This window comes from Caretta caretta, chromosome 6, assembly GCF_965140235.1.
Source record: "Caretta caretta isolate rCarCar2 chromosome 6, rCarCar1.hap1, whole genome shotgun sequence".
Taxonomy (NCBI): domain Eukaryota; kingdom Metazoa; phylum Chordata; order Testudines; family Cheloniidae; genus Caretta; species Caretta caretta.
The window spans coordinates 119,410,852-119,436,058 of NC_134211.1; positions in this window are offsets into that span (position 1 = coordinate 119,410,852).

A 25,207-nucleotide genomic window follows, 5' to 3' on the forward strand; every position below is an offset into this window, starting at 1 on the left:
GGACTGGCATTGCATTGTCAGGGCTGAAACCGGGGGTATTAACTTAGCAGGGGTGGGCAGGGGACTTTTCAAGGAGGCTGTCATGGGAATGGGGCATGGCTAGAGGGTTACTGGGGAGTGGTGTGGGGGTAGCGTGTGTAGTTTTCTCTGTGCCCCCAGCTGGAGCACAGGCTGAGGACTTTCAGGACTGGGGTGGGTCTAGAAGGGGAGCATTTCTCGGGGGAGAATAAGAGGGATAATGGAGCTGGGACTGTGGCTGGAGGGTTGGAGCAGGAGAGATACTGTGGAGGGCTGAGAAGTATAGGATGGGGACTCAGCTGGAGGACTAAGGAGGTTCACTGGTTGAGGCAGCTGTCATCTTTGAGAGCCATCAGAGATGGTGCTCATGACAGCCACACACATCTTAAATCAAATTAAGGTTGCCCTAATGTGAAAGCTGGGAAAGCCTTAAATTGAATGCAGATGACTAGTGTGGACACACTCAATTCATGAGGCTTCAGCCTGTGCATACCATAACCTGAAACCCCACTGAGTGACTGCTCTAATGTAAATAAGGCCTATCATAAAACATAGAGCAAAATAATTCTGCCCTTTTCAATTCCCAGAGATGGGTAGAGCTATTGTAACACATACAGCAAAATCTCATCCCCATAGAGCTTTTTTGCATTAGAAAAGTTTACTGTGTTTAAATGCAATTGCAAAGAATTGAGTTAGCTGGCATTGCGGACCATGACTGATGAGTGCGTGTAGACCAGACCAAATTGTGTTCAGCATTGCATCAGCTAATTGTTACTACTAACATGATACTGAACACAATTTGCCCTCATTTACGTAGACCAGTAAGTCATGTCAATGAGCAATGTGTCAGCAAACTCAGCTCTTCACAATCATGTTCATATACAATAAAATTTTCTAGTGAAGCCAAACCAATAGAGGAGGTATAGCACACATTCGTCTGAAAATCTATCCGCAGGCAGAGTCTTCGCTGTACCCCACAACGAATGAGACTTTGACAGGTCAGCACCTAACTCACCATGTCCCCATCTATGAGACATGAGGTCTTCTGCAGTACCCAGATAATTTATAAACATTTTTGAATCAGCTCAAGCTTTAGAAAGTGTATTTAATTTTCTAAAGCTTCTTGAATAAAAGGAATGATCCTCTATGCCCATGTTTTCAAAAGGGAGAGCTTATGCATATCTGTAGAAACATTGGCCCTGAAACTACACACACATTTCTCCAAATGAAGGCTCCAAATCAACACACAGAAAATTCTTTGGCCTCGATTCCTCTCATGAACACACACAATACTTTGCTGAATCTGTTTTAATTCCTTGAATTATATATCATCATGATGAATGTTTAGATTTGAATTAGTATTATTTACTGCTTTTGGTTGTATTTTTTTTAAATGCGACGGCAAATGTTAAGAAGCTGAACAAAAGTATGGTTTAGCTTTTTCAGTGCTGCCCTAGGTTTAAGCTGCAGGAATGCATGGGTACAGAGTTTTGCTGTTGTCATTTTCTATTTATATGTTTTTATCTGCAAATGGGATAGAGTCAAATAACCAAAGTACATTCTTAAAGGGTAACTTTGACTTTGTCAGACCCAGTTTATTGGCATTGGCAACAGTTTACCAGAAACTCAAGGACCACAAATAATTTGAATAAAATAGAGCTATGTAGCTACACTCTTCTTTACTACATATTTGTAGCCTGAAGAGACTACAACTCCCAGCACACAATTCTCTATGTAGGCCCAGAGCAAGATAAGGTATTGACTGGGGGGACCTATAGTCTTTGGAGGCAGAACCTCCACATTAAGGAGGACAGCCCAGGCTTCATTGTAGAACTTCCACAGTACTATGTGTCATATGACAAAAGTGAATTCAGAGAGTCCTGTTCCATGGCACTGAAGAAGGAAAAAGGAAAACATCCCTAAAGCTGCTATATGTGTCTGTCTCTCCGCTTCATTGTAGAATTTCTCCTTAGAGCCTTTTCTAGTCCTACTCCTGCCTAGCTTCCTACTAAAGTTTTAAAGGAACTATCTTCTATATATGATATTTAACAAGAATATTTAATAAGTTAAAGTTCAAGACAAGTTGTCAGCTTCACCATCATTCCACAATGAATTATCTATTAGCAATGAGGTGGGTTTTGTCCAGTTGATTCATTTGGATTGTCAGATTGCAAAGGTGGAAAAACATGTTCATTAGGTTTAGGATTTTTCTCAACAAGACTATCTCCCTTCATGAAGAGTGTGTTTGAATACCATTGATACTAGGATCATGTAGCAATTCAGCTGGGTTTTTGGAACCAGCAGGAGATTCCACTTCTTTCCTTTGTAATGACTATTTTGATCAGTGTTAACCAGGTAGAATCTGTGTGTGTTGGTGGTTTCCAGTATTTTTTCTCATCCAGTCTTAGCTAGACTTGGTGTCCTGGTCAAAGTATGGGTAAATTTTAGGCTGCATTCCAATTGTTAAGAAGAAAGCCTTAAATTTGGTTTCATGTTATTTAAGGAGGACCAAATTTACCTATAACATTGGCATCATTCTGATATATTGATCCAAAAGTAGCTAAGCTGGATTTACTCCAGTGACTACAGGTCAGCAAATCAAATAAACAGTCTTTTTGTTGTAGATTTCTCCTAGTAATCTGAATTGGTATCTCCTCCAATCTGTCAGTAGTGGATGTTGGGAACTGGAAGTAATATGCTTGAAATTACACCATATCCCAAAACCTTAAAATTAAAAGATGACAAACTCTGGCCTATAGTCAGTGACTATTAGTTCTGGGTGCCAGAATGAGACAAGATATATTTTAACTTCCCTGTGAGCTGTTGGTTCTAGTGAGAACTAGAATATATATTTTTATAAGAAAAATAGTTAATGGCTAGTAATTAAGTATATTCCTTTCTTTAGACAGACCTAGTGCTCTTCTTTTCCAAGGGTAATGCTTTGGGCATGAGAGGTTTTTAGAATGTGTCTTTCTGGTCATTCTGCCACACTGCAATTTGGATTCTTGACACTTGGTGAGGCCACAGTGTCCCTTATGTATCCTTTTCAATGTCATCTTTGTGGGACTACAGTATAATCTATATATGGCAATCAGTCCTCCAGTTTTGGAGAGTTGCCCTGTCATTGCATGGAAGTCACAGACTGGATGTGAGACTTACTGCTAAGTAATTGTGCTATGTTATAAATTGAGATGCATTTTGCAGTTGTGTACCATCACTGGTGATCATTTTAACCAGTTCTGATTTTCAGGATGAGGCTGGAAGGCCACTAAAAATGGCACCCATGTGTGCTTCTAGATCATCTCAAGCTTCTAGAAAATATGAATGATTAACAGGGTTCTTGGTAAGATGTCAACCACCACTAAAAATTTCCCAGATGCATACTCTGCTGTAAGTATAAATCTCATCAAACACATGAGTAATCGCTTGGCACTTCAGGGATAACATGTCTAAAACTTTTTACTAATGACACCCAGGGCTTGCGATCTCATGATCTTGACATTGCTAAGAGCCTACAAATATCTTGTGAAGCCGTCATGCCCATAAGATTGCAAAATATTCTCTATAGGGGAATACCTAGTCTTGGAATCTAAAAGCCATCTGGAACAAAATACTACATGCTTCCAATCATCTCAGTGTAAATTCAGTGACACCCGGGCAAGTTTATATCTGCAGGCATCTGCTGAAACAGCTGTACACTTGGAAACTTCATAAAATGCCAGTAGTGAAGAAGTAGTCATTAGATGGTTTAGATTGCATGCCTGTGCTTTATCCACACCCAAACTGATTCTCCTTTAAGCATTTCATAAAGAGCTTGGCCTTTTGAGAAAAGGTTGGGTATACATTTTCTTCGTTCTTGAAATGTACCAGCTCCATTACAATTTGTCTTCCTGATACAGTTTTTTAAGAAACACTACACACAACCTCACACTCTGGCCACTCTGGGTCAAGCTTTGTGTTTTACTAGTATTTTTTAAAAACAAATACCTTGTTGTGCAGAGTGGTAGTGACTTTTTTTATGAATAGCAGTCACTAACCTAAGACTCTTTAAGTCTGACTAATTAGGCACAAATTCAGTAGGAGGTTCACAAAGCAATTTTCCTATTTCATCTTTAGTTGTGAATGAGAGAAAGTAATTATCGAAGTATGAATTTCTCTAGTGAAAATTTTCTGCTGGAAGTAAGCAACAGTTCAGAAAAATCAAGAAAATTAAAATGTAATAAGCACCTACATTTCGAAAGGATGGAAAACCCTTTACTTTGAAGACTTGTACCAGCAGAGGGTTTATGCTAGAATGGTGGTGATGGTGAGGGGGGTTGTTTGGTTTGGTTTTATTCCTTACAATATTTATATTTTATATGTAGGTTTTTCAGTTGTTAATAACCATTACTTACCATGTTTATCACTCACATTCATATATCTAAATGAGAAGCAGTAACGTATAGTAAGAACATCTTGGATGTTCTCCATGCATCCAATACTGCCTTTGATAGGGGATCTTTGTTTAAAGCTACAGGGAATCAGAATTCAGGTTTGGTATGTGCTAACTCTAGACCCCATTTTCCAAACTCACAATTGTTATTAGCCAGTATTTGGCAACTGCTCAGGAATATCAGATTCAAAAGTGAGGTAGTGATAGCAAAACTAGAACATCATTTTCCTTTTTTGAAAATTAAGCTGATACTTGGTAAAGATGCTGGATTGATAGCTCTGGAAATGGAAGTCCTACAAAAGGTACAGGAGGGGCAAACTTCCCCACACTGCTCTGCTAATGAGCTTTTACTATATTCTGGAGGGTCCACTTTTAGAGTATGTTTTCACTGCAGTGTTAGCTTGGGCTAGCCTAGCATGAGTGGAGCATCCCCACTGCAAAGCCCTACCTGTGCCAGATCCATGGGATTGTGTCCACAATGGTGCAGAACTTGCTGGGCTGGATTTCTAGCAGAATGACTCACAGTTCTTAGTAGTACATTTAATTGGGCCACTCTATGTATTCATTCGCAGTGTGTCATGGGACAACTTGTCTGTCCTTCTTGGGGTCCTGCGGAAGTGCTCTTGTGGGTCTTATTGATGTCACGCCACAGCTTTACCACATGGTTGGTGTCAGCTTCTGGCCAACTGACAGCACAGGAGCGGGATTTATTGAATGGCATCTCTGTAAATGCTGTGGAAGTGCAACAGAAATGGCGCAGGCAAATGTAGGTTTAAAACATAGTGCAGAATAAGGGAGGAGTTAGACAAGAAATACAGCCCAGGTGGAATTGTGGGATAGGACAGGAGGACTAACAGCACCCCAGCTTGATTAGCCTGCGTCCACACAACAAAGTTGGTGGTTTGCCTGCTCAGGCTGAAGCGAAACCCAAGTTCGAGCCTATACCCTCAGCCATGCCTGCTAGCCCAGGCTTAAAGCACTCTCAAGCTCAGGGTAGAGGTTTTTTTGTGCGGCTGGGAAGGGGTTAAAGTGAAACACATGGGCTAGAGCTTGGGCAAACCCAACACTGAAGCCTCACCCTTTGTGGGCGAGGTGGCAGCTAGTTCAGTCTGTGGAGCTTTTGAATTATTTTCTAACAATAAAGGAGCCCTTGCCGTGGGATTTTTTTTGGTGTGATTGGGTCTTATGTGGGAAAAGGACGGAGAGTTATAATTTATTTCAGAGAGGCCACACTAAACAGCTGTCAAATGACTTCTGGTCACTATTATTAGCCTGCACCAGGTGATCTAGAGGGGAAAAAGTGCTGTCTTCTTCCCATTCAGTTTTCCAGGTAAGAATTCTAAAGCTGAACCCAAGAGGCACAGATAATATGGCTCAAATTCAGACAGTGCAGGGTGAATACCATTTGACAACAGCGTTTTGACAGCTCACCAACATCTGCAAAATACCGTCTATTCAGAGGGTTCCTTTCGATAGTAATAAAAGGTTACTGAAGAGCTGAATGTCCAGAAATATTTGTTTCTTTCCCCTAAATATAAAGGAATATCAAAAATAGCACCAATAACATTTCCAAAAATCAAACATTTCTCAAATCTTTTTTTTCCATGAGATATGTGGCATATACAAAATACACAATAACAATGGTTTTTACTGTTTTTAGTTGGATCTCATGTGAGAATTCTGCATGACATGTTCCACCAATGGGGTGGAGCATGGCAGCTATCTAACATCTTAAAGCAACACTATTCAACAGTTTAGGTGGATTTAGAAGTACAGTTCCATAAATGCTGGGATAAACTCAGTGCACGATACTACTTTTTTGACCTGCTGTCTTTCTGATTCTCGTTCAGATACAAAAGGATGTATACTATTTTCCAGAATTGTCAAAATGCTGAACTCTCATTGCTGAGCATTTGTAATGCCTGGATGCACAATTGCTGGAAGTTTTATTCTGGTCAGAAGATTTTTCCACTTCCCAGGAAGAGTTATGCAGCACGGAACAACTCACATGTTTTACCAGTTAGAGCTTTAGTCTTTACTTAATTTATCTGATAGTGTCTCTGTCATCAAAATGAGGGTTTATATAAGCCACTGATTTTGCTTACTGTCTGCTATCAGCAGTCTGTGCATGGAGGCCTGGATCCTACACTCAGTAAAAAAGTGTCCATTGCTTTCAATGGTGCAGTATCAACCCCATAGTCACTAAGATATTTGAGGGTGTAAAATGTCTGTAGTCCCAACCAGTTTTATAACCCGTCATAGGATTGTCTCAAGGGATTTTATTTAGCCTAAAATAACTCAGATTCTAGTTCAATCATAGCTGTATAAACCTTCTGGCCCATGAAGATACCTCAGATTGAGTCATTGAGAGCCTTGCAACCTTCTCAGGTTTTTTGGAGATAAGTTAATATTAAAGCAAGAAACTTCAAAATTTTATAAAGATAAGAATTCCCAAAAGTACAGCAGATTAGTTCAGACTAGAGGGTGAGATTTCTGCTTACTAAAGTTAAGCCTCTTGTATGACTAGTTTTCTCCTTTAAGTACCTGAATCTGGTTCGCATCTTTGTACATTCAAACACTTATTTTTTTGCCACATTCATTAATATAAATCTAATCAATCACTGCTCTCGTTTAGCAAGCCTCTTAGCTACAACACAGCTAATAAGACTTTTTTGCATAAATTAACAGTTACAACTAGAGATGGGCTGGAATCAAAATGTTGGATTCAAACACTCAATATATGGAGATATTTGAAATCTGAACCTTGATCAATATTTTGCAAACAGCCCCTGTGTTTACAAGGGACTGTACCAAAACTCCTTAATAGTCTTGAATTGGGGGGTGTTCATAATATTCCACTGGATTTTTGCCATCTAAGTCCTTCTCTAGTGACAACACTGCTGAGGTTAAATTTAGTCTAATTATTTTTGTGCTGGTGTGGTGTGACTGCTGCCAAAAATAAAAACATTGTTAATGCCTGCTGGGCAGAAGAGGACTGTGGACAAAAAATGGCTTTGGGATCAAATTGACTCCTTAGAGAAGAACTGCAGTTGCCAGGAATTTGGGTTCTTAGCATTTTTATGCTTCTCTCTGTTTTTCTAAGTAATAAATATGCTATGTAACCCACATCAGTATGTGTTTCTTTGGGGATGGAGTGAAACAAAACATTAGTCAAGCACTAAGGGCTGTTATTAAGAGAAAGTGCTTAAGGCAGCTGTATAAACTCAGTATACCAGGAGCAGGTGACCTATCAGAAGAGGAAACACTCATATCCCAAGACATGCTATTCTTGTACGTGAGTCAAAACATTTCACGTTTCATAAAAACAGACAAGTTATAATGCAGTGCAGCTCTGTAAAAAAAAAAAAACCACAGACCCTGTTTGTTTGTAGCCAAGAGAGCTATCCTCACCCTTAGAAATAATCTGATTCTCCGTACAGAACTGATAGTGGCTGGTGCTCCTCAGGAAAATAAAAATGTCAGTTAGTCCCATACACATAGAGACCAAAAAACCCAGAGAGGCTTGGGACTATGGCTTCTCTAAGGATTTAAAAATGTATTTTCTTTGTCTCCTTTTATTAAAGTTTATTATTTACCAGTCATATGTTTATTAAATAAGGTTTATCAATCCTTACTTCCATTATATACATACCATGTTTATTTCTCTTTTGCATACCTCTACCTTTTTTACCTTTGCATGGTACCTCAATGTAACTTTGTTTGCTGATACCCGACACTTGTCATGCTGTATTCTAACTGCCCCTTTGTAATGTTTTATTCTGTGTTCAAAACCTAGAACATAATCTTTTTTTAAAAGAAACAAATTAGAAAAAAAATAGTTCTGCCCTATAATATGTGGGGAAAACAAACAAACAATTACGTTAGAAAAGTGAGGTGGTAAAGTGGACATCCATCCATGATAACTGGACTGAAACCATTATTAAATCATTTCATGGAGGTCATAAAACTGTCATTGGATGATACAATTTTTGCTTACTACAGACAATGTCTGGACTTGAAATTGATCTGGGTTGGACCCAGTCTCGAGATGAAAGGCTCCTTACTGATAACGGATAGAAAATAATGGACATTTTAAAAGATGCGCACTCATAACAGCAAAGTAATTCATATCCTTGAAACATGAAGCAGAATCTTACACCATTATGTCAGTTACTGTTTAGTTAAAGTTTGTGAAAATTTAGTTTTTGTGGATACAGACTGTCATAAATATAAAGGGAAGGGTAAACCCCTTTGAAATCCCTCCTGGCCAGGGGAAAGCTCCTCTCACCTGTAAAGGGTTAAGAAGCTAAAGGTAACCTCGCTGGCACCTGACCAAAATGACCAATGAGGAGACAAGATACTTTCAAAAGCTGGGAGGAGGGAGAGAAACAAAGGGTCTGTGTCTGTCTGTATGCTGGGTCTTTGCCGGGGATAGACCAGGAATGGAGTCTTAGAACTTTTAGTAAGTAATCTAGCTAGGTATGTGTTAGATTATGATTTCTTTAAATGGCTGAGAAAAGAATTGTGCTGAATAGAATAACTATTTCTGTCTGTGTATCTTTTTTGTAACTTAAGGTTTTGCCTAGAGGGGTTCTCTATGTTTTTGAATCTAATTACCCTGTAAGATATCTACCATCCTGATTTTACAGGGGGGATTTCTTTATTTCTATTTACTTCTATTTTTTATTAAAAGTCTTCTTGTAAAAAACTGAATGCTTTTTCATTGTTCTCAGATCCAAGGATTTGGGTCTGTGGTCACCTATGCAAATTGGTGAGGCTTTTTATCCAACATTTCCCAGCAAGTGTTGGAAGGATTTTTCATTGTTCTTAAGATCCAAGGGGCTGGGTCTGTAGTCACCTAGGCAAATTGGTGAGGCTTTTTACCAAACCTTGTCCAGGAAGTGGGGTGCAAGGTTTTGGGAAGTATTTTGGAGGGAAGGACGTGTCCAAACAGCTCTTCCCCAGTAACCAGTATTAATTTGGTGGTGGTAGCGGCCAGTCCAAGGACAACGGGTGGAATATTTTGTACCTTGGGGAAGTTTTGACCTAAGCTGGTAAAGATAAGCTTAGGAGGTTTTTCATGCAGGTCCCCACATCTGCACCCTAGAGTTCAGAGTGGGGGAGGAACTTTGACACAGACTAACACGGCTACCCCCTGATACTTGACACCATGAAAATTTAGAGGTATTGTTAATGGAGACTTCCATTTTGTCTTCTGACTGCAAAAGTAACCTGAGAATTACACGAGGAAAAAAACCTAATACATTTTAATAATGCAGGCTAGAAAAAGAAGATTTCATTTTCTCATTTGAAAGCCATTCTTAAAGGGCATGATCCATATCTGCTGGAATCAAAGACTCCTGTTGACTTCACTGGAGTTGGATCAGGCCTATATTTCATATTAGCTCAGGGAAAACAGCAGCAGTGACAAGGTGACTTTCATCACTATAGCCTGAGTCACTTGTAGGACGATCATGTAGATAATTAGCAAGTGATAACAGGATGCTGAGTAAATTAAGTTTTTATTTAAACACTTGGGACTAGTATGATTAAACTCTTATTTTTCTGTGAAATGAATAAACTGCTTTTTCACATCATTAAAAAACGCTAACAGATCTTCTGCTCAAGTCATACAAAGCAAAACCTTATTCTTTTGTGCAACTTTACTGAACCCATAGAGGTTATGACACAGGCAGTTGTAGACACAAAGTTGATAGTAATGAAGTAGATCACTGGGCTGCTTGTAATGGTTCCAATAACAATAATCCATCCCAACACTAAGTACTCCATAAAGTCAACTGGAGTTGTACAGGTGGAATACTTGCAGGATTGGGCTCACAATTTGGGACTCTGTCACTTCAGGTGATGGGTCAAAACCTCAGATCCACCTAATCTGTGCTTAGCATACCTGAGAAGAAGGGCATACCTGACTCTGCCATCTTTCTCTCCATTGATCCTCAGGAAATAGGGAGTCAGTTGTGGCCCCTGGTGCAAGTTATAGCCTCAGGGTTGCTTTAACTTGTGTCAGTGGGAATGGCTCCCAACAGGCCATGCTACCCGCAAGAATGCTGGTATGCTAGGTACTCCAGCCACACCCTCCCATCCTCACACATTCCATACTTCAGAGCGGCCAAGAGCACATGTTGTACCACTGTCTATGCCTGTTCTATGCCACTCAGGGATTTCCCCAGCTGGCTATTTAAGCCAACTTTCTGCTTTTTTGTGGAGCTGGAATGGTGCTAATATCTGTCCATCATATCAGAGTTTCCTTTCTTGTCTACCACCTTCAAAGTACTTACTGGGATTTATATTGGTCTACCCATCCTACAAATACTACTGTTTTTAGTTGGGATATACAGAGAAAAACAGCAATCTTTGATAACCTGAAAAAGAATCCCTACAATATATGCTTCTGGAGTTTCATTCATGACCTCTTCATTAAAATTACAGTTCTAGAACTCTGTTAAGAGCCCATTCAGCTTTTCAGACTATATCCATTCTTTGATGTCTTGTCTCAAACGTCAACAAGCTCACATGTAGGACCAAACAATTATTTTCTGAGTTCATTACACAATTAAGTATTATTGTTTAAAAGGCCAGTTCAGACCTCAAATTTGATCTTCCTTATAATTCATAATCTGGTGATGAAACTCTTGTAGATTCAAAATATGGATTTTTCTGTTAAAATCCAATCACATTATTGTCACTATATATGAAGGATCTATGATGCTTTGTGCTCTGTGATGGAAGAGCCAGCAGAGGGTGCACAAGTTAACTAACAAACCATATACCCAGATTTATGCTGGCATTCTTGACGATACTGGTTCACAAAAAAGGAAGTACACAGGAAAGCCACTTTAATTTAGTGTTCCAGTAGAAACAAAAGGGAATATATAATTGAAAATTAAAGGAAAAAAATTGGGCACGAGAGACACTTTTTAATAGGCTTTCAGAAGGGCATTGCTAACAATGAAGATTAAAATATATAATACAATACATGTTAGGGATGAAAAAGACATTTTGAGTCATCTAATTCCAGCCATGCCTCCCCTACCCAGTCCAGGATTGGTCCCCTAAAGTATCATTTCATGCGATTTAGTTTTAAATGTCTCAAGGGGAGGCTTCAACTTGAGAAATTTCCCTTGAGAAATTATTGACAATCTTGGCACTATCAGATATTGTGCCTTTAACCATATGTATACTCGGAATCAAATTGCATAACAGTATCCTCCCCAATACTTATGAAATGGGCAAGATTAGGAGAGCTGGTGAGAACTCCAGTCAGTGTGCCTTCTGAATGTTATGATTAACTTTGAGCTGCGTTAATCATTGTTATATTCATTTTGTGGATAGGAAAATTGATGCACAAGAAAGACTTTCCACTGACTTCACTGGGCTTTGGATCAAGCCCATAACAATTTGCCCAAAGTCACACAGCGTTTCCTCATCAGTCTTGGGAATCAAATATACAAATCTTAATTCCCAGTTTTTGATTATTATTATTTATTTATATAACACACTCTCCCAGACCTAGAAAACAAGAACGTTTTATGAGAGGAGGGCAAATATTGTTTTCTCCCATCATTCCAGATATGGTCTAGACTAATTTCTTTTAGTTATACCTGTGAGAAAAAAAGGGACAATTCTCATATTAAGAAAAAGTCTATCACACTTTTGTATCTTGACCTATTTAAATATTTCATTGACGGAGTCATAAACAATTCTATTGCCATATTGTGACACAAGCAAAATGCTATCAGAATCAGGTGAAGTTTTATACAATAAACTGAATATGTTCTGTATTTTTAGCATTTATATAAACACAGATGGTTTAGTCAGAGCCTTACGTAAACTGATGACAGTATGTTATGACAAGCAAATGCATGATATAACTTTAGAACTCCTGGTTTCCATCACTCTTATGTATCCTAAACAAAACTGATCTTTACATAAATTACCCATCCCTTGTAAAAATGCTTGGACTTTTCCTAGGCATTGTTATTTTTTTCATAACCAAGGGCAAGAGTTTATGGAATGTCAATAAACTAGGAACAAAGTGGAAGGCACTGGAGTCTGGAGAAATGAGCATAGGCTAGTGAGTCAAAAGAGCCTGAGCTTTAAACTTCACCTTGAGGTGAAATTCACCCTGGTGCAGAGGGCCTGCACAAAGCATACCCGTGCACTACATGAGTCCCACTTAATCCCTCAAAATAGGGTTTAAGGCAGACTGGAGCAGTATATAAGCCTTGTTTGGTCCCTCTGCATGGGAGTGAATTTCACTCTTCAATGAGCAACAGATGAGCTTATTGTATAATAGAAATAATAATTGTAGAGTATTAGTTATATAGCACCAAAAGCATGCCAGGCACTCTACACACACAAGAATAAAGACAAGGTCCCTGCCCCAAGCAGCTTACAAGCTAATGATACAACATACAGGCAAAAAATGGGAGAAGGAATGCAACAAAAAGCAAGCAAATAAGCAGCAGGTGTTTCTCTGTACGTGTCCATAGGCATTTATAAAGCATTTATCATTATAGTATCCATGGCTGCCTATTTAGCACATATATCATTATTTGTATATTTTATATTGATTTTTTGTATGCTTGTTTTATATCTTGTTGATTGTCAAGGTCTTTTTATTTTCCTTTTTCTATTTAACATTTATCTCCAGGATAAAACATAAAAGGCCTGGTCTACATACAAAGTTGTACCAGTTTAATTAAAGGTGGGATTAATTAAATCTGTGCAAACCTCTGTGCGGACACACTTATTTTGGGATAAGAGTCTATTTATTTATTTATTTATTTATTGGTGTAGCTTAACTTGACTGGGAACAGGTTTAAGCTAAACTGAAATAAGAGTGTCTACAGAGGGTGTGCACTAAGGTAATGCTTCTCTCCTGACTGTTGGTGAGTTACACAATTACAGAGGTTTACAATGCAAACACTTAAGATAACCTTATAACCTGGGATACATGTATTAGAAGTGAGATTAATACATGCAGCAATTTACGAGCATTTCGCAAAGCCTAAACACTAAACACATTTTTATAACTCTAGTACTATTTTACCAATAATAACACACAGGTGAGCCAGATTGGTTTCCAGCTATGTATTTGTCAGTGTTCAGACGAGGGCTAGGGGCATTGACATCTGGTCTGCCAGCATCACACTTACTTCTGTTGAAGCACTCTAAATCCCCTCAGGATCTCCCAGGGCAGTAAAGCTTGCTGGCACTTAAGGTCATTCCTGATTGAACAAAGGAGCAAACATATGTGAAGGAATGTCCTAGTCCTGGAAAACAATTCAGGGTTACAAGGGTTCCAGATTTCAGAGGAACAGCCGTGTTAGTCTGTATTCGCAAAAAGAAAAGGAGTACTTGTGGCACCTTAGAGACTAACCAATTTATTTGAGCATGAGCTTTCGTGAGCCACAGCTCACTTCATCAGATGAAGTGAGCTGTGGCTCACGAAAGCTCATGCTCAAATAAATTGGTTAGTCTCTAAGGTGCCACAAGGGTTCCAGAGGAAACCTGAAAATAATTAGCAAAGGCCAAGACACAAGAAGGCAGGGAGATACTTACCTACCTTGCATTGGTGTTGTGAGGTTTAATTAACTTAATTAATTAACATTTGTCAGGTGCTTTGAGATCTTCAGATGGAAAGTGCTATTTAAGAGCAAAATATTTCATAAACCAACAAAAGTAAGGACATTCTGCCCTGCTCATCTGTCAGAAGGTCTTGGGGCAACATCCTTTGTAAGTCTGGAATTGTAATAATCTGTTGTACAAAGAAAGTGATCCAGTTACAGTGAAACAATAACAGGTGCCTTCAATGAAATGGTGATTGACATATTATAATAATCAGAGTAGAACAGAATATGGATGGCTCCGCTCCTCTGAAAATCAGACCACTTTAACTTAGGTGCCTAAATGTGCATTAAGTAGCCTTACTCCAGGTATCCAGGTGTGAAGACTCTGGCCTTTTTGTTTACTAAGCAAGGCATTACCCAAAAGGAATCACTACCGTTACAATAGCAAGCCAGGATTGCTTGAGGCATTCAAAGATGCCATGGTCTGAAGATATTAAAATGTCTAGAGACAGCCTTGGGAAAGTGTGAAAAAGTTAACAGTGGATCAAGAAAAGAGGTATAAAAACTAACTTAGTCAATCATAGGAAAGCCATCGAAAGTTATTTCTTTACATTCCAAAACTATAATCAACTTATAATTATGGCTTAATATTATGACTATAGAACTCTGCTAAAGTCACCTGGTACTTGAGAACCATGTACAACTTATTACTAGCAAAACTAAGTCTTAATTTTAAAAAGCTTCCCCAGAATTACAGTTATAGGCTCTTATTCAGTAAAGCATTTAAGCATATGCTTCACAGTAAGTACATGTTCATGTCCCATTGAAGCCAGTGGGACTTAACCACATGCTAATAGTTAAGTGTACCCTTATTTGCATGGCCCTATCAAATTCATGGTCCATTTTTGTAAATTTCATAGTCATAGCAATTTAAAAATCTTGAATTTCACAGTTTCAGATATTTAAATCTTAAATTTCACAGTGTTGTAACAAAGCATGACTATGTATTTAAAGAGAAAAGGAGTACTTGTGGCACCTTAGAGACTAACCAATTTATTTGAGCATAAGCTTTCATGAGCTACAGCTCACTTCATCGGATGCATCCAATGTAGCTCATGAAAGCTTATGCTTGAATAAATTGGTTAGTCTCTAAGGTGCCACAAGTCCTTCTTTTCTTTTCGCGGATACAGACTAACACGGCTGCTACTCTGAAACCTATGTATTTAAAGAGAGCGAAAATATAATCATGTAAAGCCCTTAAGTTAACAAAAGCAGGCGAGGAAAAAAGAAGTTCTGGTTTCAAACGTCATTAGTTGAATGTGAGCATGGAGCATCCTGCAACTGTGTCTTTCTTCCTTCCCTGTCTCTGTGCTGAAAACACCTGTCCATGTTTAGACACAGCTCTCTCCGCACCCATGGAATACGTTGGAATGGTCAGACAGCGCTGCACTAGCCTTGCAAGGTGAGGGATTCTGCTTTCCACTTAGATCCAAAACTGTAGCACAGGCAAAGTTCAGTCTGCTGCTTTCGTGATATTTTTGTAAGCACCCTAAAATTTTTGTCAAAGCCAGGAATTGCATTAAGTGAGGTTAAATCCCTCATGAACAGGTGCATTTATGCAGGGTCAAAAATATGCACAGCTTTTAGGAACCCTACTGCAGGTTGTTGAAACTTTTGAGCCATTTTTGCTACATCACTTGACTCTTCCCCATAGCAGTAGTACTGTCCATGCAAGAAAACACTTGCTGAGGACTGGCATTTAACTCAGCGTTGTCAGAGTGATTTTCATTTGACTGAGCGTCAGTCCAGAACAGTACATCCATTGCTTGGTTGTAAGCTTCATGGATTATGACATGTTGAGATTCGAACCAAGTGATTAAGTCCATCGGTCCTGTGGCATTCTTGGCAATGAACTGAACTTCCTCATTCAGCTGAGCATTGTTTAGAAGGGTTGAAAGTTCTGTTAAAACCTGTGTTTTCAGAGTCAGTGTGAGCTCTTCTGAGATGAACTCTCAGCAGTACTTCAGGTGAGCTGCTTAGTATTGTACAGCTCAAAACCAAGAATTCTAATGAGTAATTACTGGCTCTGTGGGAAGTGCAATTTTTTGTTCTCCAGTTTCAGTTGCATTTGCAATGTACTGCCTGTATTGAAGTTTGCGGCTTGGGCAGTGTTTAAAGATCCTTTTAATATAGTGACCAATTTATCAACTTCACCAAACTCGCATCTCCATACCTCACTGACAAGAGAAATTATATGTGCCATACATGTAATATTGAGAGCATTTGGCATTAGACCTTGGAGAACCGATTTGAAAGATTTCATCACGTAAGTTGCATCGTTGCTTGTGAAAGCAGATACTTTGTCCAAGTCCGCACCGTATTTTGAAACAGTTTTAATTATCACTTGAGAAACTGTAGTGGAGTTAACAGCATCCAGGTAAATACAGTTGATGAGCACTGTTGTTATCTTTCCTGTTTGTACATCTTTGGCCTGGTCAGAAATAAAATCAAACAGAACATGTACTACATAGTTGTCTTGCTCCTCAGTGGACTCAGCAGAAATAATTGCAAAAGTTAGAGACCTCGTCTCCTCAAAATGTATTGCAAAACCTTTGGAAGATAGTCCTGTCGTAGCATATTCACACTTGGTTAGCAACCAGCATATTGTACATTCTGTTGATTGAATTCATGTAGCTTTGGGTGATCAAGTTTTTCCAGTAGTATATTAGCTCTTGCAAATGCGTCCAAAAGTTCCATTCTAGCTAAATAAAGGGTCTCAGAACTCTCTCTCATCTTCTCAGAAAGAGAAGAAATTGGTTTTTGTTTTTTTTTCCTTTTTGTTTCCCAGCAATGCACTATGCTAAAGAGCCCCCTTTCTGCTTCGATGGTTTTCTGAGTTTAAGTGGCGCTGAACAATTGCCCGGCATGCATGATCCAACGAAACACTGCCGCTTGTACAAAACAGTTTGTCACCTGGCATGTAGAATTCGACTTCCAAATTCTTTCACACGATCTGCTACAGCAATGATTGTAGAGGTTTTTTATTTATTTTGGACACTCATTTTAAAATAATTTCACTTGTTTCACTCCGACAATAGAGAGAGTGGGAACTGACCTGGCGAAAGAGCTAAGTCACAAGAGCAGGCAGCCACTGCCCTGAGAGAGACCACAATCTGCTATGCCAAGCGTGGCCATGAGGAGGCGCTGATCTGATCCCCTTCACACCTCCTTGCCATAGGCTGTGAACTTTGGACAATAGTGGGGTGGTAGGAAGTGGCCTAGGGAGGGCAGCCTTTAGGCACCCCTGGTGTCAGACCTTTGATAGCCCTTATAGGGCCATTGAACGGAGCCTAGTGGAGTGGGTGGGCCTGGGCTCCCCTAACAACCCCCTACCCTGCATGCTGAAAGGCCTAAACCCTGACCACTAGGAAACACACACCATGAGAGCAACCATCACAAGAGCTCCTAATTTAGATTTTTGCCTTTTTTTACTCTGTTAAAGTCTCAACAATAAACAGATTTTCCTTTCCCATTAAAAATGTGAATAACATTAAAAATGAATTATTCAAAAGAGAAATGCATGGACAGAGAGATTGCATTATGCCTAAGGCTATGATTTTGGTACAGAAATTTTAATGAATGTTATGGCAGAGGTGTGGGGAAAATAGTCACGGAAATGTCACCAAATAATGTATCTTTCACTACATCAACATACTCAAGAACATAGCGGGGATGCTGAAAGGTGAGGCCCAGAGAGAGGGTTGGAGAGCAAGCCCATCCTGCACTCACCTGCAGCTGTGACTCCTGTCCAGCAGGGCTGGACCTGGCTCCCTGCTCCCAGCATTGTGACCTGGTGCATGGGTAGGGCCCTGCCAAATTCACGGCCATGAAAAAACACATCACAGACCACGAAATCTGGTCTCCCCCAGTGAAATCTGGTCTTTTGTGTGTTTTTACCCTATACTATACAGATTTCATGGGGGAAGACGAGCGTTTCTCAAATTGGGGGTCGCAAGGTTATTCTAGGGGAGGTCACGGTATTGCCATCCTTACTTCTGCGCTGCCTTCAGAGCCGGGTGGCCGGAGAGCGCCGGCTGTTGGCCAGGTGTCCAGGTGTGAAGGCAGCATCCTGCCAGCAGCAGCGCAGAAATAAGGGTGGTAATATGATACCATGCACCCTTACTTCTGCGTTGCTGCTGGTGGTGGCTTTGCCGTCAGAGCTGGGCTCCCAGCCAGCAGCCACCACGCTCCAGCTGCCGAGCTCTGAAGGCAGCACTACTGCCAGCAGCCATGCAGAAGTAAGGGTAGCAGTACTACAAAACCCCTGCAATAACCTTATGAACACCCCACAACTCCTTTTTGTGTCAGGACCCCTACAGTTACAAGACCGTGACATTTCAAATTTAAATAGCTGAAATCATGAAATTTACAATTTTTAAAATCCTATGACTGTGAAATTAACCAAAATGGACCATGAATTTGGTAGGGCCCTACACGTGGGGTTGCAGTGCCTTTCACGTTTGGCTCATCTGCCCCTCTGTAGATGGAGACAGAGGGGCAGACAGGTCAAATCTGAGTGTCACTGTAACCCCACGCACCAGGTTGTAACGCCAGTCAGTTTGGGGCTGTCAAAGGTGCTTTCACAGCCATTTCTGAGATTTTATGTATGTTATTCAAATTAATGATTGCTGTGACCTCTGTGACAAAATCGTAGCCTTAATGAAACCCAATATCCCTTCTGGATACTGTACAATAGTTCGATAATAAAATAAACATATGGAAACAACAATCTAATGAAAACCACCACGCATTTATTTCTCTTATTTTGGTTGGAACAGAAGCCAACTTAGCTCTGTTTATTTATAGTCTTTTTCTGCATTAGTATCATTAGTGAAACTCCAGGAGTAATATGTGTTATCTTGTTAGATTATTCCTAGAGCTTCATTAATTTGTTTTCTGCTGTTAGAGACAGCAGGGGGAGCTCACCAGACTTCACAGTGAATAGTGGACAAGTGTTGGGACTACACATATACAGTATTGGTAGCTGTTTGTCATTTTGTTTTCACAGCCTTGTAATTCATCCTCCCTTTGGCTCCCATTGCTCTTGACAACCACACCTTTGTGTTCTTTGTGTAGTCATCAAAAATGTGCTTACTAGATCACTGCTCTCCAAAGCGCTGTCTGTATCACTCACTGCACTGAGGGCACCAGAACTGTCACTTTACTGATGTTCAGCCTGATTTACTTTGCCTTCCGGCTTTAATTCTTTTACTATTTTTTTCAGCATTATGAGTCATCGTTCCTTCAGGAAGTGAAAATTAGTTTCATAAGGGTGAAATAAGGCAAGGCACCATGAGGGGGAAAATATGGAAAAAATCTTTTAAAATCATTTTAACCCTCAAATTATTAATATGTATTCCCAATCTCTAACACCATCTTCATTCATCTTAGCTGGGATTTAAATATATGTAAGGGGACTGTTGGCACCTTACTAAAACTTAGTGGGGGTTGTTGGTTGGCCAGCTCCCAGTACCAAAAGAAAGGGGAAGGGTTGATGGGAAATCAGGACCGTGGGACAGACTGTCCCTCATGGGCAATGGGGAGAGGCCAACGTTCCAGGTCAGCCTGATGGACAGGGTGGGCAGGTTAATGAGGGAGTCAGGAGGCCAAGGCATGGGAAGGGGGTTTCCCATCCTCTGTGTGAGCTGGTGCTCCCTAGGCCTGAGTGGGGCTGAGCTAAGGAGAGGCCAACAGGAGCCTGGGCTGAGATGGGGAGCAGAGCATTGTCAGCCAAAGCCAGAGAGAACCAGAGAAGCAGCCCAGGGAGCAGAACTGTGCTAGGAGGAGAGCTGCAGCAGCAGAGCAGGAGCTGGGGCAGTCCGGAGCCAAGTGTTATTAGCAGCTGGGAAGAGCGAGGGTGACCCTGGGCAGAGGGCCCAGCGCAGGGAGATGCCACTAGACTTGGTGGGAGGATCATAACCATGACAGGGCTGATGCTGGGAAGAAGGGTCCTGCCACCTAGAGGAGCCTGAGGGCGTGTGTCCACCGCCAGAGAAAGTCCGACCCGCTGCATCCATTCAGCACAGCCAGGTCCTGTGGATGAGGCTGGGGACACGTGAGGGACAGACTGTGAACTTCCCTACATTCCAGAGACTAGTTACATGTTTTCCTTTAACCTTTTCAATTTTTTTCCTTATTTTTTTAAATTGGTTGCTGTTTAATAAATTGTATTTGCTTTGAACTGTATGTAATGATCAGTGGGTCAGGGAAGCGTCCAAAGCAGAGAGAGCACTCCGGAGTGGGGACACCTGAGCCCCAGCCCTAAATGACCACAACAAGGTTGGGGGTCAAGACTCCCAGGAATCCTGGGCCCAGCCTTGTCAGGGTTATGAGGACTCTGCCGCCCAGGAGAGTGAAAGGAGAGTGGTCAGGCAGGCTTCTGGGTAAAGGGAGTGGGAGTGAGTGAGTGGGAGTGGGGATTCAGATCTCTTTGCTAGCCCATTTCACCAGGATAGTGTATAAGCCGGGAAAGTTCCCCACAATAGCAGGACCATTTTCCCTCTTACATATAAGTCAAATTTGGGGCCTTTATTGCTTCCTATTTAAGGTGTTTCATCTTGCTTTGGTACTCTGTTAAACAACTCTTCCATTAGCAGCTGGAGCTTCTTAAACTGTAAAGTATGTGGCCCTTGTCTCCATCTAAAGGCAGATCCACATACAGGGTTTAGGAGCCCCTTAAGGAATTTAGCTTTAGCTCAAGTCACACTTTTTAGCTCTGAAGGTTCTGGCTTCAGACCCCACTGATATAACCCAAGCAGGGTTTCTGTATCTTGATAAAAATGTCACCCTTTATTGTAATGTCACCTTACCTTGCAATGTATACCAATGACTGGCATTAATTAAAGAAAAATATCTTGGTAAAATTATTCTCCATATTTGATCTAGGTTTTTATTTGGGGCAGAACATATCCAAATCTGTTACCTTTCATCACCTTTGTTTCCTGACCTAGCTTAGATCTATCACATTTTTTTTATTTCTCACACAATTCAGCATCTGACTATACTTGCCACAAAAAATTATTTTCAGATTTGAACTTCAAATTTCAGCTACATGTTTAAAATTAGTTATAAAAATATTCTTTTCCCACTATTAGTGCTGCAAACAATAGATTGTGCTTTCTTCACTTCTTGTAAAAAAAATCAAGACAGATTTTGAGTGGCTTTAATATTGTGATCAGTTTGTGTATCTCAATCAGGAAGAGTAAAAAAAATCCTTTTGCTTGAACAGAAACATTGGGTCTGAACAGTAAGAGAAACATCTTGAATACTTCTACAGTCAAAAGAATTTGTATCTCAAGACGACAGGTTTCAGAGGAACAGCCGTGTTAGTCTGTATTCGCAAAAAGAAAAGGAGTACTTGTGGCACCTTAGAGACTAACCAATTTATTTGAGCATGAACTTTCGTGAAGTCAGCTGTAGCTCACGAAAGTTCATGCTCAAATAAATTGGTTAGTCTCTAAGGTGCCACAAGTACTCCTTTTCTTATCTCAAGAAGGTAAAAGGTTTGGATGGTGAATTTGCTCATTGAGGAAATCATAGAATCGTAAGACCGGAAGGGTCCTCGAGAGATCATCTACTCAAGTCCCCTGCATTCATGGCAGAACTATATGACCTCTCGATGAAGGAAGGTCCCTTCCAGTCCTATGATTTCCTCAAAGAGCACAAATGCGGACACAAGCCAAAGTGTCAGGAGGTTCTATTCCCATGAAATGAATCCTGCTCAGTGGGAAAAGATGAGGGACGCATTAGCTGTCAGATTCACAGAAGGACTAGGGAGATCAAGAAGGGGGGGGGGGGATGACCTCTGTCTGCATGCAAAAGACAAGCTAGCCACTAAAAGGGCAGCTGAGGAAGGCCCACCTGTCCAAAGTGAAGGAGAGCAGTGGCTGACTTAGCAGGAGACCCAGACTCATAACCAAAATTATCTATGAAATCAGTGGTCTGGACACTTTCGTGATAATAATGAGCAGCCAGAGATAATGTAAATTAACAAACAATATGTAGAATCATAGGACTGAAAGGGACCATCTAGTCCAGTCCCCTGCACTCATGGCAGGACTCAATATTATCTAGACCAGCGTTTCTCAAATTGGAGTCCGTGAGGGTACTCCAGGGGGGTCTGCCGGCCCACTGATCAACTCCTCCCCCTCCCTCCCTCAATTTCTTCTCCTCTCTTCCAGTGCTTCCTGCATGCCAGGGATGTTCAGCGGTGTGCAGAAGGTGCTGGGAGGGAGTGGGAGGAGTTGAGGGAGAGATGGGGAGGAGTCGATCAGCAGGGCCGGCAGACCCCCTGGAGTATCCTCGGTTCCCCGGTGTGCAGGAGGCACTGGGAGGGAGGGGAAGGAGCTGGGATGGGGTGCCCTCGGGGGGAGGGGGCAGACAGAGGCAGGGAAGAGGAGGGGCAAGGGTGGCGTGGAAAGAGGTGGGGTGGGGCCTTGGGGGAAGGGGTGGAGTAGGGATGTGGCCTGGGGCTGAGTGGGAGGCTTAGGGGTCTGCAAAAAATTTTAAATCAAAATGGGGGTCCTCGGGTTGCTAAAGTTTGACAACCGCTGATCTACACAATCCCTGACAGGTGTTTGTCTAACCTGCTCTTAAAAATCTCCAATAATGGAGATTCCACAACCTCCCTAGGCAATTTATTCCAGTGCTTAACCACTCTGACAGGAAGTTTTTCCTAATGTCCAACCTAAACCTCCCTTGCTGCAATTTAAGCCCATTGCTTCTTGTCCTGTCCTCAGAAGTTAAGAAGAAAAATTCTTCTCCCTCCTCCTTGAAACAACCTTTTATGCACTTGAAAACTGTTATCATGTCCCCTCTCAGTCTTCTCTTTTTCAGACTAAACAACCCCCCCCCCTTTTTTTTTGCCAATTGGCCTTCATTTGAAAGCCCTCAGTGACCAAAAACCTCAAATTGGTGATTTTTTGGGATACAAATCACTTTCTTGTTGTGAAATATGGGTGATTTTACTTAGAGCTCTGTTGCTCTCCAGTCCCTGTCTCTTTGCTGCCACCTGGTGGCCTTTAAAATGAGCAACCACCAAAGTACATGTGTAGTGGGAACAAATCCACCCCCTCTAGCCAGCAGATGCGCACTGCCACTGGGAACAGAGCCTCACTGGCTGCACCAAAGCAGGGATTCCTGTTGGCCCCGGGATGTATTCAGTTGAGTAAGGACACAGCCAACAGGGAGGTGGGGTATAAACCGGCAGCAGCCTAGGGCAAGTGACTGACAGCTGCTTATAAGGTTGGTGTTGCCAACCTCTCTGATTTCTTTTGAAATGGCAGAATCAGAATTTTTGAATTGAAATGTCATTCTGTGATTTTTGGACTACTTTTTGCATGTTATTGGTGAAAACGCAAGCTTTGTGGTTGGTAGCACTGGAGCAGAGTCAGTCTGGAAAGACCCACCTGAAAGCAAGATGGAGTGAATTGTGCCTCATTGTCTGAAGGAGCAGCCTGTTTTGTCTCTCTCTGGTTTTGGATTCTTCTCTGTTATCCTTCTGAATTCTAAGAAATAGATTAGTATTATATTGCAACCTTTCAGCAGGAGTATTTATGTTTTTATTCAATTTCTCTGTGTACATACTGTGGACATAACAGAAGGTACCTCAGTTGCTGCTCTGTTAGAACAGTAATGGGTATTCCAGTACTCATGAAGAGCTGATGAAAGACCCCTCCGTCTTCATCTCTTGGCTTGCATCTTCCTGAACCATGTTTAATTTGCATGAACTGCAAGCAATTCTGAAATAGGCTAAGACATTTGCCCATACCTGTCCTTCAGCCTGCAGAAGATCTGTGCATACCCACTCACATGCTGACAATCTCATGCATGCCTAAAATTCATAACATCAAGTTCTCTAGTTAATGAAAATAGAAACCAGTACTTATCTGTCTAGCCAAATTGTAGTCCTACACAGAATTATGCAACATAAATAATGGCTGTCATAATCTGTGGGCAGGCTGTCACTGTGGAGAGCCTTTTCCAGTCCCTCAAGTGAACCCCTTTCAGTGGCAGGCCAGTCCCTCTACTTCTTTGAGGTGGGATCCTGCAACCCAAACACTATCTGACTGGGTCTCCGGGTTACTCCAGTTTGCCAACTGCATTTTTTCAGGTTTCAGAGTGTTTGGCACCGGCAATTTTCCTGCAGGAGCCTCTGACAGCACCGGTTTGCAGTGAGACAGAAACAGCTTCTTCAAAACAAAGCATAATTTATTTTGCTCCAAAGGCACACAGCACTTAGAGAAGTGGATTTTAACATAACAAAGATTCCTACAGAGAAAAAGTGAGTGTGCCAATATCTTTCATTGGACCAAGTTCTGTTGGAGAGAGAGACAAGCTATCGAGCTTATAAGAGCTCTTCTTCAAGTCAGCTCTTCTTCAGCTCTGGGTAGCTCAAAAGCTTCTCTCTCATCAACAGAAGTTGGTCTTGTAAGACATTACCTCACCCACCTTGTCTCTCTAATATCCTGGGACCAACAAACACTGCATACAAAGATTGCTACATGCATATTCCCTTACTGAAGCTTAACACCACTCAAGCAGGTCTGGCTTATTTCCTGTTTCTGACTTGAGAGAAAACAGTCTACACTGCTTTTAATCTCCTCCCTCCATCTCTCTGTGTCTCAGTCAGACTGTCAGCTTTTCTTTCTTTCTTTCTTTTTTTTTTTTTGAGACCTGAAGAAGAGCTCTGTGTAGCTCAAAAGCTTGTCTCTTTCACCAAGAGAAGTTGGTCCAATAAAAGTTATTACCTCACCAGCCTTCTCACATCCTGGCCAGCCTCTCTAATCACTTCCCTCTCCCTTTCTGCTGCAGGCACTTTTCTAACTGATCAGCATCTTTCAATTCTTTAGTATCCCAGCCATAGCAAAACAAAACTTATTACCTTTGCCAGTACCTGCAAGTAGAATCTCCACATAATAGCCTGTGACAGGATGCTATTAGTAGCACCCTGACCACAGATATTGATGCAACAGACAGCCACAGGCTCAGCAATTAAATACTTTCTACTGGGGGTTTATGAGCACGTGGGTGGTAATCACTGGGCTAACAATGTACTTGGGAGGATATAAATGGAAGGAACAGGAAGCTAGGGGAAGCTTAGAGG